This window comes from Camponotus vicinus, unplaced genomic scaffold, assembly GCF_025532165.1.
Source record: "Camponotus vicinus isolate PSW18456_S1 unplaced genomic scaffold, iyCamVici1.0 SCAF_10, whole genome shotgun sequence".
In the NCBI taxonomy this organism is placed as follows: Eukaryota; Metazoa; Arthropoda; class Insecta; order Hymenoptera; family Formicidae; genus Camponotus; species Camponotus vicinus.
The window spans coordinates 1,075,912-1,098,513 of record NW_028141946.1 but is presented as its reverse complement, the minus strand read 5'-3'; the positions used below and the strand labels follow the sequence as shown (position 1 = coordinate 1,098,513).

Genomic DNA, 22,602 nt, shown 5'->3' with positions numbered 1-22,602 from the left:
GCTCGTCGGATTTCCTACAACAGTAGGTATCTTATAAATTATTGACATTCACGTAACAATACAATCAACGCCTCGAATTTAAGGGGAAATTTTATATAGTTTTAGAGACAAGAATTTTTATCACATTGAAAGATACTTGAAATTTTGCATATATTAATAGACGCTTTATATTCAACAAAAGAGAGAGAAAATGTACGATACATGAAATTAATGAATCATGCGAATGAATGACGAAACAATCGGTAAAATAAAAAATTTGTGAATATCAAAATTATCGATCAATCTTTCTCGTGATCCTTTCGTCTCTCGTCCTTCATTTCGCTGATAGAGGAAAAATATTTCACTTCTTTCGTCTCCGACAGGTAAAAAAAGAGTCTAAACTTGCAAAGAAAAGTGCCGTGGTCTGAGAACAGACCACGTCCTTGCCTCGCCATAATATCCGATACCTCCTCCCCGAGGCGTTTCTTTAACTAAAAGGATAAGGGAGAGAGAAGATGGACCTTCGAGCGAGAAATAACCGCCAAGTATCGCGTACACGCGGTTCATAGCTCGCTTGGACTTTGAGAAATATGTTGGTACGTACAAAGAGTGTGGCGAGAAGAGCCATATATTTTGAAACACATGAAACAAATTCCTTTGCGAGGAGCATCGATGGTAAATATCGAAATTACAAATTTATCGAAACAACATACACAGTCATTAAAGATGATAACTGATGTTTGTTACGCTGTGAAAGAATTAAAAGAAAATATTTCATCTCTCGCGACGCAACTTAGTTTACATAATATGATGTAACATGTGATAAATCATCATTCTGAATTATTTCTACAGCTTAAATTGCAAATTTTAATGTATGCAAAATTAATAATAAATACGAAAATAAAAAAATAAAAAATACGAGGACAGACTGCGTGAGCGACAGGCTCGCCTGGAAGATTTTTAACAATGCTTTACTAAAAAAGCCTTGCGGCGTTATTAAGCCGCACTTTAGGTCGAGTCAAGGTTAGAAACCTGGATCGCTAACAGCAGTCGCAGCGGAAAAGGGTTATTTTGTGCGTTTTACTGCCGAGAGATCAACGTCAAGGTTAAGACACCACCGTGGCAAATAGCAACCCTTTCTTCCGTACACGCGGTCTAAAGAGATTCTCTTCGGCTTTTGTACCGCGAAGAATTTAACTACCACCTACACTGTCGGGTTTAAAATTTAGAATTATATAACATCCGTATTTTTTACCGGGCGTCGAGAGAAAAAAAAAGGAGCAGACGCTTTTTTTATGACGAGGGGTGCAAAGTGACGCGCGATCTAACCTGGCGGGTTGACAGAACCCCCGTCCGAGAAGCGACGGAACCTTCGGCGCGTCGTAAAGGGGTAATCAGCCTTCTTCGGGCCGAACCTTGACTGTAAATGTCTCTCTAGCATGTCCCATTCTGTGTTGTTAGTGCGTGCGTCAACCGGTGTGTCAGTGTTCGCGTCGGTATGCGTGTCGCGTCGCTGCGCTTCTGTCACTCTACCGTTGAAGTTTGTCTAAGAAGCATGGATCACAACCGGTGAGCCTCGTTACTCGTGAATCGTGTTGCGTTGTTCGCTCGTCCCAACGCGCTGGTCCGGTAACACGACTGCGAGAAAAATGTGTGATTTACGTTTATCATCAACGGCTGCTGTATACGTGAGGCTCAGTGAATTGTGCGGTTGGTTTGTCAAGTGTGTTGTTAAAAAGTCATTTGATGGTTGGTCGACTCCGAGTCTCTGGATAAACACGAATCGGCGACGTCCGATATACCTTTTATCTCTCTATCAAGAAGTTAGTGCATGAAAGGTAATTTCATTATTAGAACTGCAACCTGTCGGTTTTATTTATCCTTTACTTCAAACGATATTATAACTAAATATTGGAATAAATTTGTTCCAGTAAATTTATTATGCAAACAAAAGAAAATAAAAATTAATAAAATACATATTATGTAGAAAATATACGTAAAATAAATAACATATCGTGACGTTTAATGAAAAACAATTTTGATGAAATATAAAAATAATGCTATAAATTGCGGAATTCCAGCTATCTCATCCTACTGAGTTTTATTTAGAAATGATTCAACATTATTATATGCTTGAATTTATGTTTGAGAAAACTAGAGAAACACGCAATTATATACGATTGACATCACCTCTAATAAATTTTTCATCCGACGGCATCAATGTACTAGACGCACATTTGCAAATATCTTTGGCAAGTACGAATCTCTCGACATACATGATAATACGATCATAATAATTATTGTCACTAATAATTTGATTAAAATTTGATATGGAGATTAATTATGAGAAGATTTTATCTACCATGTAAGGAATAATTGTAGCAATTTGCGAGACGATTGCGCAAAAATTGTAGACCGTATTTCGCGTTTATCCTCGCACAAACAGAAGCTACGTATATAAACTTATTTATTGTCACTTGTCCGAACTGTTTATTATCACTTCCATCCAAATAATATGATTTAATTGGCTAGATATTTTAATGAACTAAAAAATAAAATATATATTCTAAATTAATTCATAATGACTTCTCAGAAAATGCTCTTGCATTTAATTTTGTTTATCCATAATTATTATTTTGTTTTAATATAAGATATTACTCAATAAAACTTTTATATTAAATGGATTAATATTTATAACATTATATTATAATTATCGGTATAATGATAGCTATTTAATTAATTAAACGATATTTCTGCAAAATTCACACACGTTACATATAATACATTCACACACGTTACATATAATAAGCGAAAGTAAAACGAATTGTTATTATGGAAAATATTTGAATTTATAATATTATCAAAGCAACGATGGGGGAAATTTGAGAGCCATAGGGAATGGAAATATAGCTCAATCATTGCCTCTACTACTTATATTCTTTGCATACCGAATAATATTTTGCGTATAAAGAAGATACGGAGATGATATTCGACGCAACTAAATTTATTTAAATTCTGTTTATGTAATATTTGTGTAAACTCAAATTATTTTTTATATGTAATGCATAATCAAAAGCTGCATAAAAAATCCATCTTATTAAATATTAAATATTTTATCAATTTTTATTAATTTAAAGAATTTTATCAAATTCCTTAAATTAATTTTCAAATTAATATTTTATTCCTAAATAAACTTTATACTTTAACAAGAGATAGTTTTCGACTATAGTTAGTTTGAGCTACATTTTAATTCCGCATGATATACGGTTTTTACGCCGTAAAACTATCGGTTGAAGTTTGATAACGCTACAAACTCTGAGCGTTTCTCGTGATAATAATAATTTTAAGCGCTATGCATCGTATTGCAAGATTTTCTCAATGTTCTATTACGTTTTTACTTCCTCTTTTTACCTCGCAGCTTATCATAATGAATTTCCCGTTTACTCTACGATCTCTTTTTTACTTCGATTATGACTAACAACTTGTAATAAATTTCTAATTTTGCTTACATCGTCCGTGAATATGTACTATTCATAGTTCTATTTTATTGTACTGAATACTGTTTTATATCATAATTGCAATTACGATATATAAGAAACCAGGAAGCGAACTATCAGTGTCACGTAAGTCAATAACTCGAATAATGTCGAGCTCGATAATTAACATAAAAACCTATTACTTCCAAACATGCTGACAGAAATTAACAATTTTTTTACGCTTTGTTATAAAGTGTTATCGATAAGCTATCAATATGACTTTTGCCTCTTTCTAGTTTGCGTCATTTTCTTTATGTGTCACATGATTTTTTCCTAACGCATGTGTATAATGAGTGCGTTTAAGATGTATGTGTGCGTGAATGGAATTAATTGCAACATTAATTGATATACTTAGTATTATAAACTTGCATAAATTTCGCAAAACATAATTATCGACTTATTAAGTTTCCCTCTCTTTTTCTTTCTGTTTTCTTTTTTTATTTATTAAATATTTATTATAATTTAACAGAAACGTAAAAAATATTAATCTTTTATCCATTATGCTTAATATATACAAATAATAAAATCAAATTCAACGCTTAAAAATCAAATTAAACGCTCATTTATTATTTATGCAAAATCAATGCATTACTTATTATAATTCTGAAAAATAGTAAAATATCAAGGCTCTGTTAACTCGCTGTTTCTTAATTATCTCGTTAACAAGTATATTGATTTGACATACATACCGCAGTAGCCGATGCGATGACACGAACATACATCACATAATGATATACAGACATTTGTATCATCGATAATCTCATACTTATGACAGATCGCGAGAAGAAACGAAGGACAAAGAGAGGTAGCGAAGAAGAGAGAATGCGATATGAAATAGTTAATAAACATGGGATAATCGGATAGAAACGAGAATACGTAATTGGTTACGTAACATCTGTCGGTGGCAATTCCATTTTGCAATACCAAGCTCGCGCACATACACGCGCGCAGAAGCATCGCGAATAAGTTTCGCCCAACGGCAACGTTCAGGAACATACATTTCTTCGGCGAGCCGTAATTTCTCAAACGATTGTTATTAAGAAGCGATAATCATGCCGGCAATCATTCCGATTATGGATAGCAAGCGAGCTGTATATTTCGCAGTTTATATTCCGCGATGCAGCGCGGACGCTCTCGCGCATAAATATCCTCTCGGCGGCATACTCAGCCGCATTAATTGGCTGAGAGAGTTTGCGCGGACTGTCGCCCGTGTCGTACGTGCCATTCTATGCACGGCACGCTGACCTTAAGGATGCGTGAATGCACTCGTTGCGCGTGCAGCCATCTTAGGGCGCGCAGCCTCGCATTGTCCAACATGGTCCCCACGGTTTTCGAGACTGGCGGCGGTTATCCTCGCTACCGGTTGTGGGGAAGGGAGAGAAAGAGAGAGAGAGAGAGAGAGAGAGGGCGGCCATTTGTATGGCTTAAACCCAATCCACTGATGCTACCGACGTCGATATCATGGCTATCAGACCATCGACGCACGAATTTTCACTGTCGCTAGCTAAAAATCTTTTATCGAATCGAACTCTCTGATATATCGCTCCGATTTTATCCGAGAATTTCCTCGCAACAATTAGAAATTACACACATGCAATATATTATCCAAATACAAATAAAAAATCAAAAATACATTTTTAAAATTTTTCTTCTTGAGAAATGATTCTCAAGAGAATTCAACGTCATGGAATATTTTTAAGAGGTTGTTTAAATTCATAAAATCAAATCAATATTGATTTATTTACAATAATAATAGTGCACTTGTCATCTCGGAAATTTCAAAATATTCCTTATTCATTTATAACAATATTGATAATACGATACAATATAACCGAGTCTAACATTTTCCCATCATACTATGATTGCAAATATAATTGAAGGTACGTCTTTAAATAGATTTTGAAAAATTATTTTACCAGAAGTATAGAGATAGCGAAATTCGTGTAAAGAAATCTCATCCACTTTAATAAGAGATTACGATGTTGTTTACGCGTTAATAAGATCCTATCCCGATCTTCATAAATGCAGACATTCAGCAATGTATATTTTTGCCGAGTAAAATGTTAATCTAAAAAGCGATGATACCTACTAGTCTTTTGATATTGTGTGTACTCGCGGGAACATACACGTATTATTATACGTTGTGAGCGCGCGGCATGTACTCCACGTAAACAGTTAAAGCAAGGAAATCGCCTGTGCCGATAATAAACCTGCGCCAATGAGTTTTAAATTACCGCAAGCGTCATATTTATATATAAAGTTTAGCTCATTAGCTCTCAGCGCAGCAATCGCGTATTCCTTCGTACCGCGCGTTTTCCATAATTATGCTTATTGCGACAATTATACAATATTATAGGAGAGAGGTACTCCCCTCCCTCTCTCGCGCATCTTCTCCAAAAATATTGCGAACGCACAAATACCGAGAATTCTGGCCTCCAGCGCAGTTAGCACGGTTGGAAGAGGGAAACCGTCGCTACAGTTCAAATCCAAGACACTCGGGCGGGTTTGGGGGGGCATTATGGGCATCATGGAGGCAGATACTTTTTGGTCAGCAGTGGCAATTTTGCCAAAATCGTTTGGAGTCTTTTACGGGAGGACGATAAAGAGGGTTCGAAACGGCTGCAGATAGGAAGAATAAGAGAGAGAGAGAGAGAGAACATTCGACAATCCAGCAAAATTAGGTGGGCGTATTTCATCATAGAAAAAATGCGCCGCGTTACTCATTAGATTTGTTTGTTCGCGTCGATGAATATTCTCTTGTTCGTATAAACGAGATGACCACTAATCTCGGAAAGATACTTTAAGCGACCTCGTAAATGAATTTATGCGTAAATTATGATCCGAGAATCGAGCAACAATCCGTATTTATAAAAGCAAAATGACATAATTCTAATCTAAGTCGCATGGATCGCTATAATAATATAAAATAATATATAATAATAATATGAAAATAGCTATATAAATCTTTTTGCTCTACATTTCATGCCTAACGTTATTTCTTTCCACTCTGATTATGTATTCAACCGTACACTCGACGATAATTTGCCTCGCATATTTCAAGATTAATAAAATAATCGGATACGTGCTAACGAGGCGGAAAAATACCTACTAATTTATTCAAGTGGATATACAACAAATAGGCGAATATAAAATGTGAGGATCGCATCCAGAGCTAAATATAATAGACTATAATTTTATTTCCTCCTTTTCGATACAAGAGACGAACACGTTTGCTAACAATAATTGTATCATTTAATTACACGACAAAAATGTCTGCGAGATATCATCGCGGCGAGAGAATCGGTCTTGTGTTCTTTATCCTGTCGGTAAAGCGCTAATAAAACGTAGTGAAAAACATTACGATAAGGATCACAAGAGATCGTACGCTTTATTAATAGGTTTCTCGCATGATATTCGCGCATTTTTGCTCTTTCTCTCTCTCTCTTTCTCCGCGCTGTTTCAATTAACCGGATGAGTAACTGTCGAGAGATAGCGGACGCAAAAATGTAGAGACGTGAAATGTTAAACAAGTGGAAAATCCAGTATAAACGCGTTATTGTACGTGTGCAAGAGAGATGCGCGCGATGCATATCGGCGCCAGACGTAATCCATTCAGTGAGCGCGCGCGCGCGCGCGCGAGCGTCACGACGTAAATCAGCTGTGCGTCTATCTGCCTAACAATAAATCCATATAACATTAAGCGAACAATGAAAACGGCCCTTTCGCGTGCTCGACGTTGTTCTCGCGTTATGCAAATTTCTTCCCCCCTCCCTCTCCTTCCACCATCCTGCGCATAACTTAACATTTGCTTAAACGGCCGCTGTGTTACAAACCGATAACGCTCTAAATATATGCGATCGCCTGCAGATTGTTTCAACCACGCATTTATTTTGTTTACGCGCGTTGTATTTCATCGATTGTGCGAAAATTATATTTCATACGCAACGATGTGTGAATATATTCGATACGTTTAATGTGTAACATCCATCACGATCGAATCTTGGGGAGCAATTAGTATCGCGTAACGTCGTTTTCGTACATAAATATCCATCGACTGTCCCCGTGTAAATTTCGCGACGCCCTGGATTCGCATTCGTAGAAATCGAACGTTAATAATGACACGTATCAATTTTCATCGTCGCATTAATAATCGCGTCCGATATCGCCAATCGAGATTCGCTCGCGTGCGCGCGCGCCAGGATTTTACTTTATGTAATATACATAATCCGGGGATTTACGTTACGGGACGAAGAAAGCGAATACCTCGATAAATCTCTCGCAACAACGCGTTTTACGAGGTCATTCGCATTTACGATCATGTTAATTTTCACATTCGTAATTTCCAGCGTTGATCCTTATCCCGGTGGACATTTCGGCAATGACGGATAATTTGCGACTCGCCGGATGTTACCAACGTGCGAACGGATTGACAATCCCCGGCTACTTTTGTCACTCGCGAGCGGAAACGTCGTAAATAATATCGTCGCGACCACTGAACATTTAACTATCTCTACTTTTTTTCTCGCCTCTTTTTTTCCCGAAACTGCCATTTAACAGGCGATCGAATCGCGAAGCAGACTTCTTGCGCAATCACAACTTCAAGTCTTACAAATCATTTAAAGATACCCGCACATGTAAATAAAATGATAAATAAAAATAGCGTTCGAGCTAGTCTTTTTATGGCACTTTGATCATAATTGCAATACATGCATCGATATATTTATTCTCTTCAAGCTGCTCGCATATTTAGAACTGTCTCATATTATTGTATCCTTTAGCTAATCTTTCTGTATTTTCCTAGTTGACTAACATTTAATCAACATTTTCCATAATTCCTGAGGTAAAAGTTGGAATTTAAAATAAATCTTCTGTATCTTTGATCTTGTATTATTTTTACTATAATATTATGTCATTTTTATTCTAAAATAAATAAAAAACTAGTGATTTGCGTGGCCATAATATTGTAATAATTAAAATATCATCATGCTTGAAACATTTCGCCAATCAAATATCAACGAAATGCTGTTGTAACTATTATTTGCAACTGGAGTATCGATGATTCAGTATTGCGGAGAACGCACAATTTCCCATGCAAATGTAACAAACCGCGTTCAATGCCCGGCTGTAGGTTAACCGCATTCCCATTCTAGAAACGTGCGACTTTATAGTACGCTACACCGGTGCTCAGCATCGTAAGGAATAGTTAGCAATTAACGTTTGATGCTGATGGAAACATCGTATAGGCTCACAAATTACAAGAAGTCTTTCAAGATCTTATCCGACTAATTAAAAGAAAATATATACATGTATACATAAGACTATCATATTTTATAAATACATTATTCTATAAAAAAATTAATATTCTATAAAAAATAATGTATTAAATGAATCTATGTAAATTTAGAAAAACCCCACAAAAAAATAACTATCGATGCCCCTTTGGATTGATTGACTCCTTCATATTGATAACGCTTAAAATCGAATTTGACATCATGACATTTGATCATCATCGCAGTGACAAACAATAATGGCGTTTCTGCATCCCTTGTGAATTACTTTATCGAAATACGAGAGTGAGCGGAATTACATTAGAGATTATTGAAGTGGAGTTCTCGTTGCGCGCCAAGCTGTGTGTACCGAGGGCGATTTAGCGAGTGGAATCGAGTTGAGTCGAGTCTCGCGATTTCAAGTGGAAGCGCCATAAAGCGTGTTCGACGTCGGAGCGCTGGTTAACCGCATTACCATTCTAGAAACGTGTGCGCCAGCCGAGCGTTGGCTAGAATCATAAATAACATTTCAGCAATTAGCACACGCGACAGAGGGGGGACGTTCTGCGACGGTAGGGTGCGGCTGTTATTTCACCGAATCGTGGCTCGAATATAGGATTCACGTAATAATAAGGATCAAGCCACGGATCCGGAGCGTAAACCCCTCTGGTTGTCTCTGTCAAAGCACTCAAAGCACTCGCTTCTCGACGCAACGTTCGTCAGATGCATGGGGCTCGGATGCGAAAGAAGTGCGAAGGGATCGGTGTAACTGAAGAAAATCCTCTGTAGAAATTAACTTCGATGTCTACGACGAGTCATCTACTCAGAATCTGGCTGCTCGAATCGAGGAGATTCGAGAGAAAGAACGAAATTTCGAGGCTTATTGCGAAAAAAATATATAGCTATATACAAAGTGCGTATCTTTGGTCGAGACCAGACGATTGAAGGTCCATGAGACACGGTTTAACCATTTCTTTCGAGACATTTATCTGCCACGCAGGTAAACGATGAATCGGAAAGGAAGAATTCAAGGTGAAAATCCGGCAGACGAATCGATCGCATACACGCGTAGCATTTTCCAATTTTATTTTTATAAATATAGCTCTCTTATTAGATATCGTTATCGAAATGGTATAAAATGAGAATTAATAAATATTAAATAATAATAATAAATATTTTATTCAAAAAATCATTATTTGATTACTCTCCGAGCAATAGTTATCATTTGAATATATAGCATATTATTATGCAGATGATAAATATATTTATTAGTTGAAAATACGACGCTTGATAATAAATCGATTATTTATAGTGCAGTAAAAATTAATATATCGATGAGATCGATTTAATCTTGCCTGCATTTATTGTAGATTTCTAATTTAAATGATGATGTAATTGTAGATCAACAATATGATATAAAAAAAAGATTTTTAAAAAATCTTTAAAAAAAATACATAGATACACACATATATAATTCAGATTAAATCAGATAACACAACGTGCTAGAAAAATTTATCAAATGTAATTTAATATTCCTAGATAAAAATAGCGTAATTTATTTCCGAAATCATTCATATGCATGAAATACAGTATGCGTTTTATATTTGGTTGAAAAGTTCCGCTATATCGTCAAGGAACAACATGCATCCTCCGGTTATTGCTTACTAAAATAGCAGTATACGTCGTAAAATGACGTCATCTCTAATGAACCATATATTAATACAGTATTTATAGCATTTCTCTTCGCTCATAAAATCTTTCGATCAAACTAATAAATATAGAAACCAATTTTCTTTCTTCTAGTTTAATTTTACATAAAATTCTATATAAAATGTAGTTTAAATAGAAAGATTACTTTCTTATATTAAATCGCATTATGTACCATATGTACATGTAATTTAACAAGATTTCAATAAAAATACAATATTATAATAGACTCTTTGATTTATAGGATCTAAATTTATTTTAAACAAGTGGTTTATTATGCATTCAAAATTTATAATTTACAGTAATTTTAAAAAATTATCATTTAATAACGAAATTACTTATTAAATATATTAAGAAAACTGAAAAAAGGACCAGCTATAATTGCATATTAAAATAACTTGAAATTTTTATTTTTATAGTTATTACTCCTATAATGATAATAATAACTGGTAATAATAACTTTGTGAGTAGAAATAGTAATTTTAAATTACCGCTAAGAATAACTATAATTTATTTTTCTTATCCGTGTAATAATATACAAACTTATTTTCTATTTTTCTAACGTGTACTAAATTCAATACAAATATAACCGTCGGCAATATAAATAGAATTATACGTATAATGCATTAAAATGGATATATGTAAATAGGACTATACTCATTAAAACTATACGTATGATGCAATAATTATACGCATTGATTATTCCTTGGTATGTTTCTTCACTATTTTTACGCAGCATAAATTTACGCTTCCAAACATTATTTACATGCAAAAACGTACGCATGTAACAAGTGCGTGTCTGTAACGAGCGTATTTGAAAATTTCTCGCGTGCAGTTTAATAGCGGCAAATTTACCATTAGATAACGGAGACAGCTCTCCGACAAACTTGAGTTTCGTGTCGACGTACATACAATGCAGCTTTGCCGTATTCATGAATTATTAAACGTACGATTTATATCGGATGCAACCCCTTAACCTGTAAATTCGATGCATAACGACCGCAACGGATTTTGCTCCACAGACGAAGTTGAACGCCTGCGACAGTAAAGAGGGGCGAGCGGGACATAAAGAGAGGATGGAAGAGACGCAACATGGAATCATGAAAGTTCGCAAACTCGTGCGAACGGCCGGTTGAATGCATAAAAAAAGGGAAGAGAAGAAGAAGAAATAGAGAAGGAGAAAGGGAAGAGAGAAAGAGAGAAAAAAGGACGATATGTTCTAAGATACAGCTACAGAATGATAGAGAGAGAACCGGCAGGACACGAAGAGAGGAGACGGAAAACAGAGAAAGAGGCTAAAGTTCTATTCGTAAAGCGAATGTGTATGGAGGCAAAAAAAGAGGAAGATTACATTAAGAAACTTGACTGCAGTCGATAGTACTCGGCTGCTGGTATGCAACATGGTGGGCTTTTCGAAGAGAAGTCTGTGTCTTTCTCTCTCGCTCTTTCTCTTTCATTCACATATATAAACATACATGTATAATCTCCTCTCTTTTTCTGACTAATGGTCCCTTTACAAGTTATTAGAGGGACGATTAAAAATGTGACATATATAATGACGGATATAAAATTAATTCAAAGTCGAACAAATTATAATTGTTGCTCAATTATTTGCGAGTCTCCTTTCTCAGAGTGCTCTATATCTAATACTTGAACACGTTGTGCGATAAAATTACTTTTAATGAAAACTGTTCTTCTATCGCTTGGAAACTACAACAAGCCGTATAATAATCTCGTTAAACTCATTAACTATCTGATCTCGCGTTACGCGATTACATCTTCTTTAAAATGCAAATGCGAAATAACGTTAATTTACGACAGTGTGTGTTGAATGCAAACAGAAAATTTTCCTTAAAATTCTCGTGTTTATCGGGCACACAACGATAAACAATAGAATTAAGTCTCGCTGACTCGAGCCTTAGAGACGGGAATAGGAAAGCGCGACATGTCTTTTTCTTATCTGGCTTACGAGTTATCGTGGGACGGCAGAATATGCAAATGACTGAAAAAGAAAGGGCTGAACGAGAGAGAAAAGAGGGATCATCCGCACGCAAAACTAAGAATTACGTATCGAGCCAGTGTAAAATACGTCGTCCAACATCAAAGATGGTCGATGTGTAATCGTATTTCAACGATTCGGAGACGTCGCCTGCGAGTCACGATAATAGCGATCGAACTGTAATGACCGAACAAAGAGGAAGCGTCGAGAAGAATTCTCCTAACGTTCCTATGCAGATTCAAGCGCGAGATTAAACAGAGGATACGGCAGTCCCGTATTAAAGGGGGCGAGAAGGGCAAAAATGGCGCTGGCTCACCTCGCGCGATAGTTAGCTTCGAGTACAAGGGAACACACGTATTGTGGAGGTAACAGGAGAAAGAAGAGACGAAAGCGGAGAACGAAGAGAGAGAAAGAGAGAGAGGGAAAATCTGCATATAAAGTGGACGGGAAATGAACCGGGTTACGTCGAGTCGGTAGGTAAAAGCGTGCGCCGCGATGCCTCTCTACCAAGTTTGCCCGCCTTTTTACTCGGTGTACATTTCGTTTACATAGGGTACACGCTCGCGCGAGCAAACACGGACGTGTCCTACGGGAAGAGCGCGCGCGCGCGACTATATTTGTACATATATACATCTGTGTATATATGTATATAGACGCAGGCGGGTGGAAGCGAGTGGAAGGTCGAAGCCTGGTTAAAAGCGCGCAGGATGCTCGCAATGGCCGGCCATTTTCAACTTTTGCTATCGCGTAGCCGAGAATGGAAAATGGAGAATCTCGTCGGCGAAATATACGCCTGAACAGAGCTCATTTAGTTCGAAAGTTTCTCGAGGATCTCTACGGGTTTCTCGTTCCCCTTTTCGTTTACCGATCTCTCATGTCCCATTCTCTCTCTCTCTCGCTCGCCCATCCTCGTTACTCCTATCAAGATAGCGGGCGGATGACATCGAACACGTCGGTGCGTAGTCTCAGCTGACAGATAAACGCCGGGCTCGATACGGTCGATATGTTTTCCCGAGAAACAATCCCCAGATATTCCTGAACGATCGCGCGCGTACGCACGAATGCAATTATCCCTTTGTTTCCAAGCGGGCGCTAGGTGTTTTAATTTGCAAGTGAAATGTACGCGGATATGGTCCGCTCGCGGCGCGGACGTTCAATTAGAGGGATTTGAAATACGGACGTTTCGCATTCCTGCGGCGCAGTTTTGCCGATGCAGCTGCAGCTGGCACGATTCCGCAAATGAAAACTTTTTTTCGCATCTGTGACCGAACGTTCTCGCCATCGCCTAGGTGCGGATATGTCGAGCATTCTTTCTCGAAATTCGACTTTCGCATGACCGGATCTTTGATCGGATTTCTTTGATAACTCTCTAAATTCGCGTAAAGATAATAATTCGCGACGAGCAAAATTCGGGAATGAGTAAGGTGGATAATTCTCGCTGGCGGTAAATATAATACACGATCGTACGTGTCTTTGATTGATCGACATTAGGGACATTAGGGACATTCGGGTCGAATTCTGATCACAGTAAAAGTCGAAAATGTAATTCCGCTAATGACAAGCAAATAGAATACACGGGGCTGGAATGTCGAGAGGCACAAGTTAACGATCGTCAAAAGTCAGGGAGCCCGATCGTAAATTTTCGTATGACATTTATAGACGGACACCTCGCGGCTGAAATTCTCGCTAGGACGAGGATCCGAGAGACGTACGATGATCGTTAATCCGATCGGCCGCGACGAGTACGAATTGGACTTTAGAGTGATTTAACTCCTGCCGGAGTAGCTTGCATTTGTTTTAATAATTTACGTCATGCCGCGTATTATCTTGAGAGAGGCGCCGCTGATCATTTCAAGTCTGAGAAGCCACTTTTGGCCCGCCTCCAAATTGTAGGAGAATTTTCAGGTTTAAGCAAAATTCTGCCTCTCTCTCTTTCTTTCTCTCTCGCGCTACTATTCTCATAGAGTTTCGATTAATGCCAACATTTCCAATTTTTAAAGTCAAGCCACCTCACCGAACAGCTTTTTGACAGATTTCTCGTCGATAATAAAATGTTGATAAAATAATACATATGTGCTTCGATGCAAAGCTTCAATATCTCATGATTATAAAATAGCATCGATGTTTGTAATTCGCATAAAATACATTTCATTAACTGTAAACAACTCGTCGTTGGCAAATGGAATATCTTTCTCGCGATATCTTATCACGCAGCTTACTAAACTAAGTAATTACAAACTTTGGAGATTTTACGCAATTGATTCGATCCGAAATCTAATCGTGTTTGCAAACTATTCCCGGAATCGGATATCGGATTCCCCATCCACGTTTGATTCCCCCTTTGGCGAAATCTTCAACGACCGAACGCCAATAGAGATGCAGTACAAACTGCAGCCACGACGATTCGAGGGAAATGGAACAAAGTGACCGTAAAAGTTACCATGATATTGGTAATAATGGCGGTACTCTAAGCGAGCGAACCTGCTCGTGACAAGATTGAATCGGTAAGAATCCATAAAACTTTCGCGACGCAGCACACGATTGCGAAAATCCCATGGTTAAACGGAAAAATATATCTCGCAAATTTCTCGGCGATTTTTTTTTTCATTTCACATAATGCACAAAATCTCGTCAAATTATCGAGAATAGAATTTTTTTCTTCCACAACGAGACGGTAAATATTTAAAAAGTATAAATCATCTTTTAGAACGTTACCTTTAGATCCTCAAAATTAATTAAAATGAAGATGGTAATTCTTAATTCATAGAGCGTAATTCCTGCATCTTTTTTTTAGCGGTTCGTCGTCGCCTCGAAGGAAATTCGCATAACTGAAATCGCCGTTAATCGATAATCTCAGAGGACTGATACGCATTATCGGGATACACGAGCGATTGTGACAAAGCGGTCCTCATCGAATAGTCCTTCATCTACGACTCAACATACGCGAATGCACCAGCATGGATCTCTTTACCGTGAGATTGCTGCTGAACTCATTTAGCGTCTACCCAATCTCACTGGTCGTGCATTCCGGGCCGTTTTTAGATTTAACCTACCCAAATATGCAAATTGCCGAGGAACGTAGTCGAGCTACTCCGAAGATTCCTGGAGGAGAATGGGCGATTCGGTTGGCTTGTGCTGGAAGGGGAATATAATCTTCGCCTATGGGAGATTGTGGGCAGCCGAAATGAACGAGCAAAAAGGACATCAGGAATTCGACTGGCTGTGTACGTGTGTGCGAGTGTCTATGTCCGTGTGACGATTCTCTATTGGCGCCGATCAATATCTGCGAGAAATGCGAGAATTAACAATGTGAGAAATAATAATAATTCGATATGACAAATCGATATTGAAACCCCTTGAGCTTCTGTGTCTCCTCTCGTCTACAAGGATATATGTGTGTCATGTGCAAAATCTCTATACCTAACGTTTATTCATCACCCTTGCACAAAGGTTCGTAAACTTTTATTTTTATCATTTTACTGACAAACACATTCGATTGTTACGATTATGTCATGGATATCTATAAGTTCTAAACATGTAATCGAATTGAAGCGTCCGAATATTGCACCGATACTTGTACACCTTAGTCTAAACATCGACATTGCGATACGAGTCTTCGACATCAATTCAATCGCACCGAGAGTTTGAATCTTAACAAGCAAAATAGAGTCCGAAACAAATTGTCACCCCGTCCAGATAAGCCGCGCCGTTTTAGAGCTCTCCCTCGCGCACTGAAAACAATTTGCCATCAGGCCTCGTAGTGCGCTCCGAAAAAAAAGGAAAAAGGAGAAAAAAATAGCCAACGCCACTTCAGAAAATATGCATTACGGTGCCTAATAATCGCGCGCCGGTCGAGAGCATGATGGCGGCACACAAGGCGGGGCTCTCCGCGAATATTTCTGTCTACGTAGGTAACTTAAGAGCGCACGTACAAGAGAGAGAGAGAGAGAGAAAGAGAGATGGTGAAGGAGAAAGAAAACGAGGAACGAACGAGACAGAGAGAGAGAGAGAGAGAGAGAGAGAAGACGCGAGGGGAAAACGTGAAGGAGGCGAGGGAGAGAGAAGGGGGAAGGGGGAGGGGGAGAGCCCGACTGCAATCGTTCCTCGATTCAGCCAGAAAGGGAGTCCGACGTTCCAATTCCCGCCGTTCTCCTTCCTGCTTTAATTAAAATCAGGAGTTGACGACCGGCCGCCGGGCGCTGCGCGTCCTACCTTTTTAACAAAAACGTAAAACGTCGTATCTTAATGCGGCGGAATTGTTTTCGTTAACCCTCTATCGCGAGGTACCGCGGCGATGATTTCATCCGATATATTTCAGAGAAGCTCGTACGCGCCGCGCTCCAAGTTCGTGTATAATACCGCTATTTATCGTTTATTCCGTTCATTCCGAGATACTAATAACGCCGCGTATATGAATATATAAAACTACGGGCTCTCTCGAGAGCATCATCGTCCCGTAAACTTGCTCTTTATGATAATGCTTGATTTGTAATATTCGAGATTAGAAATAATGAAATAATTAGTCGAGAAATGCCAGCCGCGGATAAATATGATTTATTATTAGGGATCATCCGAGATTAATTAGCGCGTATCCGTATTTCCAATAATCAGCATGAAAACTGAAGATTACTCGAAAATAGTTTTATATAATAATATAAGTAATGCAATCTTCTCTTAAAGACGCAATGTTAATCGATAATATTGATACTATATGATGGCCAATTATCGGGATAAAATTAAGAAGTCTGGCAACGAGTCGAGACATTCAGGATTATTAGCGGTTGGTTCAGTGATGCTGAATAAAATCGAGAGAGAGAGGAAGAAAGAAAAAAAAGAAACAAGCTCACTTTTTGTATCCTTCAGACTAATCTCTTCCTTTCTGGATTCTCCCGCATCGCTCGATAATTAAGTAACGAATAAAAAGTGATATTAACACGGGCTGTTTAATACCGGTTCCATTCACGGTTTTCCATTGCATCTACTAGTATTTTAAGAACTTTATCATTGCGGTCTCTCGAGTCCTCTACACGTTCCATCAATATTCTTTCCTCCATACATTTTTTCTTCTACGTATTTTATGGTCGCGTCGAGTATTCTAACGTTTCGAGAAATTCCTTGTCGACGTCTCACTCGAAATCTCGGTTTTAGAATTTTCATTCGAGTATTAATACCATTATAATAAATTTCTCTCAATATAAATTTCCACTTTGATTGTAAATCATCGTGAGATGAAATTTTGAGAATAATCATGTGTGAATAATGATAGAGGATTTAAACTTGTAACCTGATATCGCAAGATAATCGATCATATGTTCGATAGAAGGTCAACCATAGAAAAAGAGAGGAAGAGAAAGAAGTCGAAAGATTCGCACATAAAAGCCGGCAGAAATAAAGACAAGGGTATAGGTGTCAGGGGATGGATCATTCGCCGTGACCATCCTATGAAACCGAGTGCACAGTCTCGGGATATAGCAGATACCTCCCTGCCATTTTCAGTACGAGGAACTTTTATTGGAATAAAGGTTATAAGTGGAAGAACGTGTGAAGAGGAGCGTATATGTTCCTTTAGCTGCGACGAGCAGAAGGGGGAGAAATAATGCGGAGGCGGATAGAATAGACGGTCGAATGGGTTCGGATATTAAAGGTCGACATGGGAAGCAAAGAGAGAAAGAGAGGAGCGAGAGAAAAAGCTACGCGAAGCTCGATGCTCCAAGTTGATCACGAGTAATCGTCACTTGGAAAATTCGCAGTTCGCGTTACGTCATTTATTTTCTATCATTTCGCCGATCGCAATTTCATGCTTCTCCATCTCCGCATCAGTCGAGTGATAATTTATACATCGAGCTTTGCGAGGCAATCGACGAATCTATAATCGAGCGTGAGAACAAAATGAATCGTGCATAATCTTAATGAAATGCCTACCATCGGACTATCGCATCGGATACCGTGCACTCGCTGATTGCACGTTGACCGCGAAATACAAAGAGTTACGAGCTGGGAGAGGCTGCTTCTTATACCGAAAAAAAAAAAAAGAAAAAATCCGGCGACAAATATCAAAGCGTTGCATTAGCTTTATCTCGACGTTTTATCCGTGATTCATGCGAGCTGTAAATAACGACCTATTCCGAAAGCATATCTCTCTTCTCCTCTCTCTCTCTCTCTCTCTTTCTCCGGTTCTGGTATGTGCGTATCTAAGTTTGCGAGCGAGCCAACGAACGACGAGACGCTAGATCGTCTCGCTCGATTCCCCGACATGCCCCATCTTAACTTCCCCCCCGTCGACATCCCCGCCCCGCTCTTTCCTTTCCCGCTGTAAAGCCCGGCTTCGAATCCGGCGATATCAACGGATTACCTTAGCGGACGTAATAAGGAAGATAGCAATACCGTTAAATCGATACGCTCCTACGCGAAGACGAGCATCGTCCTATTCAACGATCGCGATTCTCTCCCGTCGAGAGAACCTCGCACGTGCTCGGAGGGAGGGCGGGGGAGGGAATAAAACTCGGCGCGCCGAGTTTGAAAATATTCCGCGCTGGCCCACGCATGCGCTCTAGGAGAACCGGATACGCGTCCGGGACGTCGGGGTAGAAATAAGATATTATAATCTCGCGGAGGGTCGTAAATATCGTTGCGGTGTGACGCGGGCGTTACATAAAGTCGCGGGACATGTTACACGGAGCCGAGCCGCGCTCTCGCGACTCGTTTACCATTCTCTCTCTCTCTCTCTGTCTCTGACAGGATATATATATATTTCCTTCATTTTTAAATTTTTTTTGCCGTTCGGGACACTCTCGCGTAAATACGTCGTCCACTCAAATCTGGCGCGATTGCACCGCCACTAATTAAGGCGCATCGCTCGTAGATTCGCGCGACATCTCGTATACGTATGTCGATGCACGTGTATCTTGTTTGATTTTATTTACGCTTTGAAATGTATACATATGTATGTATAAATAGATGAGAAATGTGTTGAAATTGTATGAGAACGGATAGATTAAGATTTAATATTATTTATAAAATGTTTCTCGTAAAACACGTCTATTTATGCCGAAGACAAGTAAATTAATGTATTCATCTACGACGAAGAAAATGGCGAGAGCGCTCGAAAATAACTTTGTCGGTAGGATATAACTATGATCGTTAAGTATCTTAAGAGGAATCCATGAAACTCGTTAATTAAGAGATCTACGATGTCTCGTGGGTGGTCTCTCCTCGATAATTGTAAAGGAAAGGAGAAGAGAGGAGGGAAGACGGTAGAGACTGTACAGGGATCAAAGACTTATAATTCTCTGTTTTCGGTGACTGTGTAATCATTTCGGTATCTTGTCGAGCATCGTACCGTTTCTCCTTTATTCCTCACGACAAGAGACAAGGCCATGTCAAAATTATCAAATTTTAATGAATATGCCGCATAGAAATCGTAATCAACTTGATGAAAAAAATCAAAGGCGAAAAAGAGCGCTCGTGAAAGAGTTTTGTATTGATCATAGGAATTTTTACCATTTTATTTTTTTACAAGTTTATGTATATTCATTTTATAATATCGTATATACCGCAGAAATAAAAAAATGAATAAGATATTTTTGTATATGATTTTCATTTTTTGCAGATTATTATCAATAAAAATATTTATTTGAAACTATGCTTTGCAATTTCGGACGAATAATTAAAAAATGATATGAATGAAAGTACCAAAAGAAATAGATGCAAAAATCTATCTAAGAAAAACGAGAGAAAAATTATGGCGAGCAATGATCCACGTCTGGATTTAAATAAGTTGGGCTAAATGCGCGTTATCAAGATTATATGTACATGTCATCGTCGTTCTTACTCAATCTGCTGCGGAAGCATCCTATTAAGTCCATCTCGCTCGGAGGGGCGTTCTTCTTCGATCGTCTCGTCTCCATGCGACGGCGTCTCTCGTGTGCTTCGTGGGAATTATACGCGTATAACATGTCGAAAACGTGTTTCTACACCGCGCTCTAAATGCGTCCTTCGCTTACGTCAACTCGCGCATTCGTATTTGCGTGACGATATCAATTACCCGGTATTTTTCTCCCCGGTTTTCTTTCGGCGAGCCGGTTATACTCGCCGTTGATCGCAATTCGCGGCGACGTGATACGCGACATTATAAAAATACCCGCGTTCAACGCGTGTTAGGGGGCATCGCCGGTAGCCATTACTTCTCTCCGGTAACGCCGGATTACCGGTCGTCGCGTTACGTTCTCGACGATAAATGCAGCCGGCACTCTCTTTCGCGGGGATATATGTGTAGCACGCGATATATACGTGCGCACGCCAAGAGACATTATAATGCGCCCGGGTCATCTCTATTCCGCATAGCGTACACCCTCGATACCTTCTCGCCTCTTTTGCCTTTTCCTTTTTTTTTCGCCTCTATTTCGCCGTGAAATGAAACTGTGCGACGCGTGCAACACTGCTCGCGCTCTCTCCTCTCTCTCTCTCTCTCTTTTCCCTCCCTCTCTTCTCGCTCGCGCGCGCTCTCACCTTACTCGGCTTCTCCCTCTTTCGGTATTCGGCTCTCCCCCTTCCTCTCCCGAGCTCATCCAAAGCTGAATGCGTTTGCCGTTCCACACCCTTCCTCGCTCCCTTCCTCTCTTTTCCGACGGTTTTTCTTCCATCCCCCTGCCCCTCCCACCCTCGAGCCCCACCTCGCCTCTCCCTACCAGCTCTTTCTCTCATCCGCTACGTTGTAGCCAGCCCTTCCCCACCTTCTGTTCTCTTACCAACCGGGCCGCACGAGAATACATATTTTACAGGCATTCATGATGGCCGCCGCACATCTGTGCGAACCTGCCTGCTGGGCTGTCTCTGGTCTGCCTCGGGCAGGCTCGCCCCTTTCGAACCAGAGCGATACCGGATCTGCCCAGGCTCTAACCCTGCGTTGTCTCTCTTTCTCTCTTCGATTGTGATATTATACCGTTGAAATGCGTTGCAGACGCATAATAATAAATATTTGTATTAATTAATTTATTCATTTTTAATATTTTTTGTAGAAATATCGAATTACGATATTATTCAATTATATATGATGTACATATATATGGATAATATTACCGAAATAGTTTATAAAAAGAAACGAAAGTAAATACGTAACACATTTTTTTATCAGAGAGATATCGTTTACCGTAAAAGGCTGATTAAAATTAAAGATAGTGAGTGGACAGTGATATATCGAGATATAATTAAGAAAAGTGAGTGCGAAAAAAGTGAGACATGGGATATTATTCTATTAAGTAATATTTAAGGGGAAATTACTTTTGCGAGTAGAAATTTATATCGATAAATATACGTTCTTGAATATATTTAGAAAAGTGAAGGAAAATTATTTAATATATTATAAATTAATCATGGAATGCAATCATTCCATTACAATAAAACATTTCATTTAACTATAAATCACATAATAATGTGAGCTGAGGCAAATAAATACATTAATTATTCCACACCTTCTGTGCATTTCCAATATAGATTCCCGATTAAAAATTTCTTTCGCACACACACACATGCACACGTACACACAATATCGTATATATTTGTATACTAACATATATATTTTTTATATCATAATTTTATTTGTCAATAATTATATTAAATTATTATTATATTAATTATATTAATATTATATAATATATTTAATATCACATATACATACACTTTTTTTCTCGAATCCATCGAATGATTCTTCGGCCAGATTCTAAGCGCACACTATGCATGAGATGGTACATTATAATTATAAAATTTACGTTGATTTACATATATACCCTACCCCCTCGCCTATTATTCTAGCATGGCATCATTCTGTTCGGACGTCCCCCTCCCCCCTTTTAGCTCTTTTCTTCCCCCCCGGGTCTTCACGCGTCCTACCTCTTTCGCTCGCTCTCCAGTTTTACGACGGTTTACCGAGAGATGCGTGCAAAGTTATTGCCACCGATTTTAGTGTACCTACGTTGCTTATGACTACATCGGCTCCCGAAAGCCCCACGCTAAAGCCTCGAGGGAGGATCGAGTTTTCTGTCGGTGGCCTCGCTCTCGTTTCTTTTTTTTTTTTCACGGGATCCGGACGATTAAGTTCGGATTTTCATGGTGGCGT

The 22,602-nt window shown here is 38.8% G+C and overlaps 1 long non-coding RNA gene across 1 annotated transcript in view; it reads right to left on the bottom strand.

Annotated features, from left to right (window-relative positions):
* Window positions 1-22,602, bottom strand: part of LOC145960185 (uncharacterized) — a 269,249-nt gene that overhangs the window by 141,046 nt on the left and 105,601 nt on the right. The gene's annotated exons all lie outside the window — the stretch shown is intronic.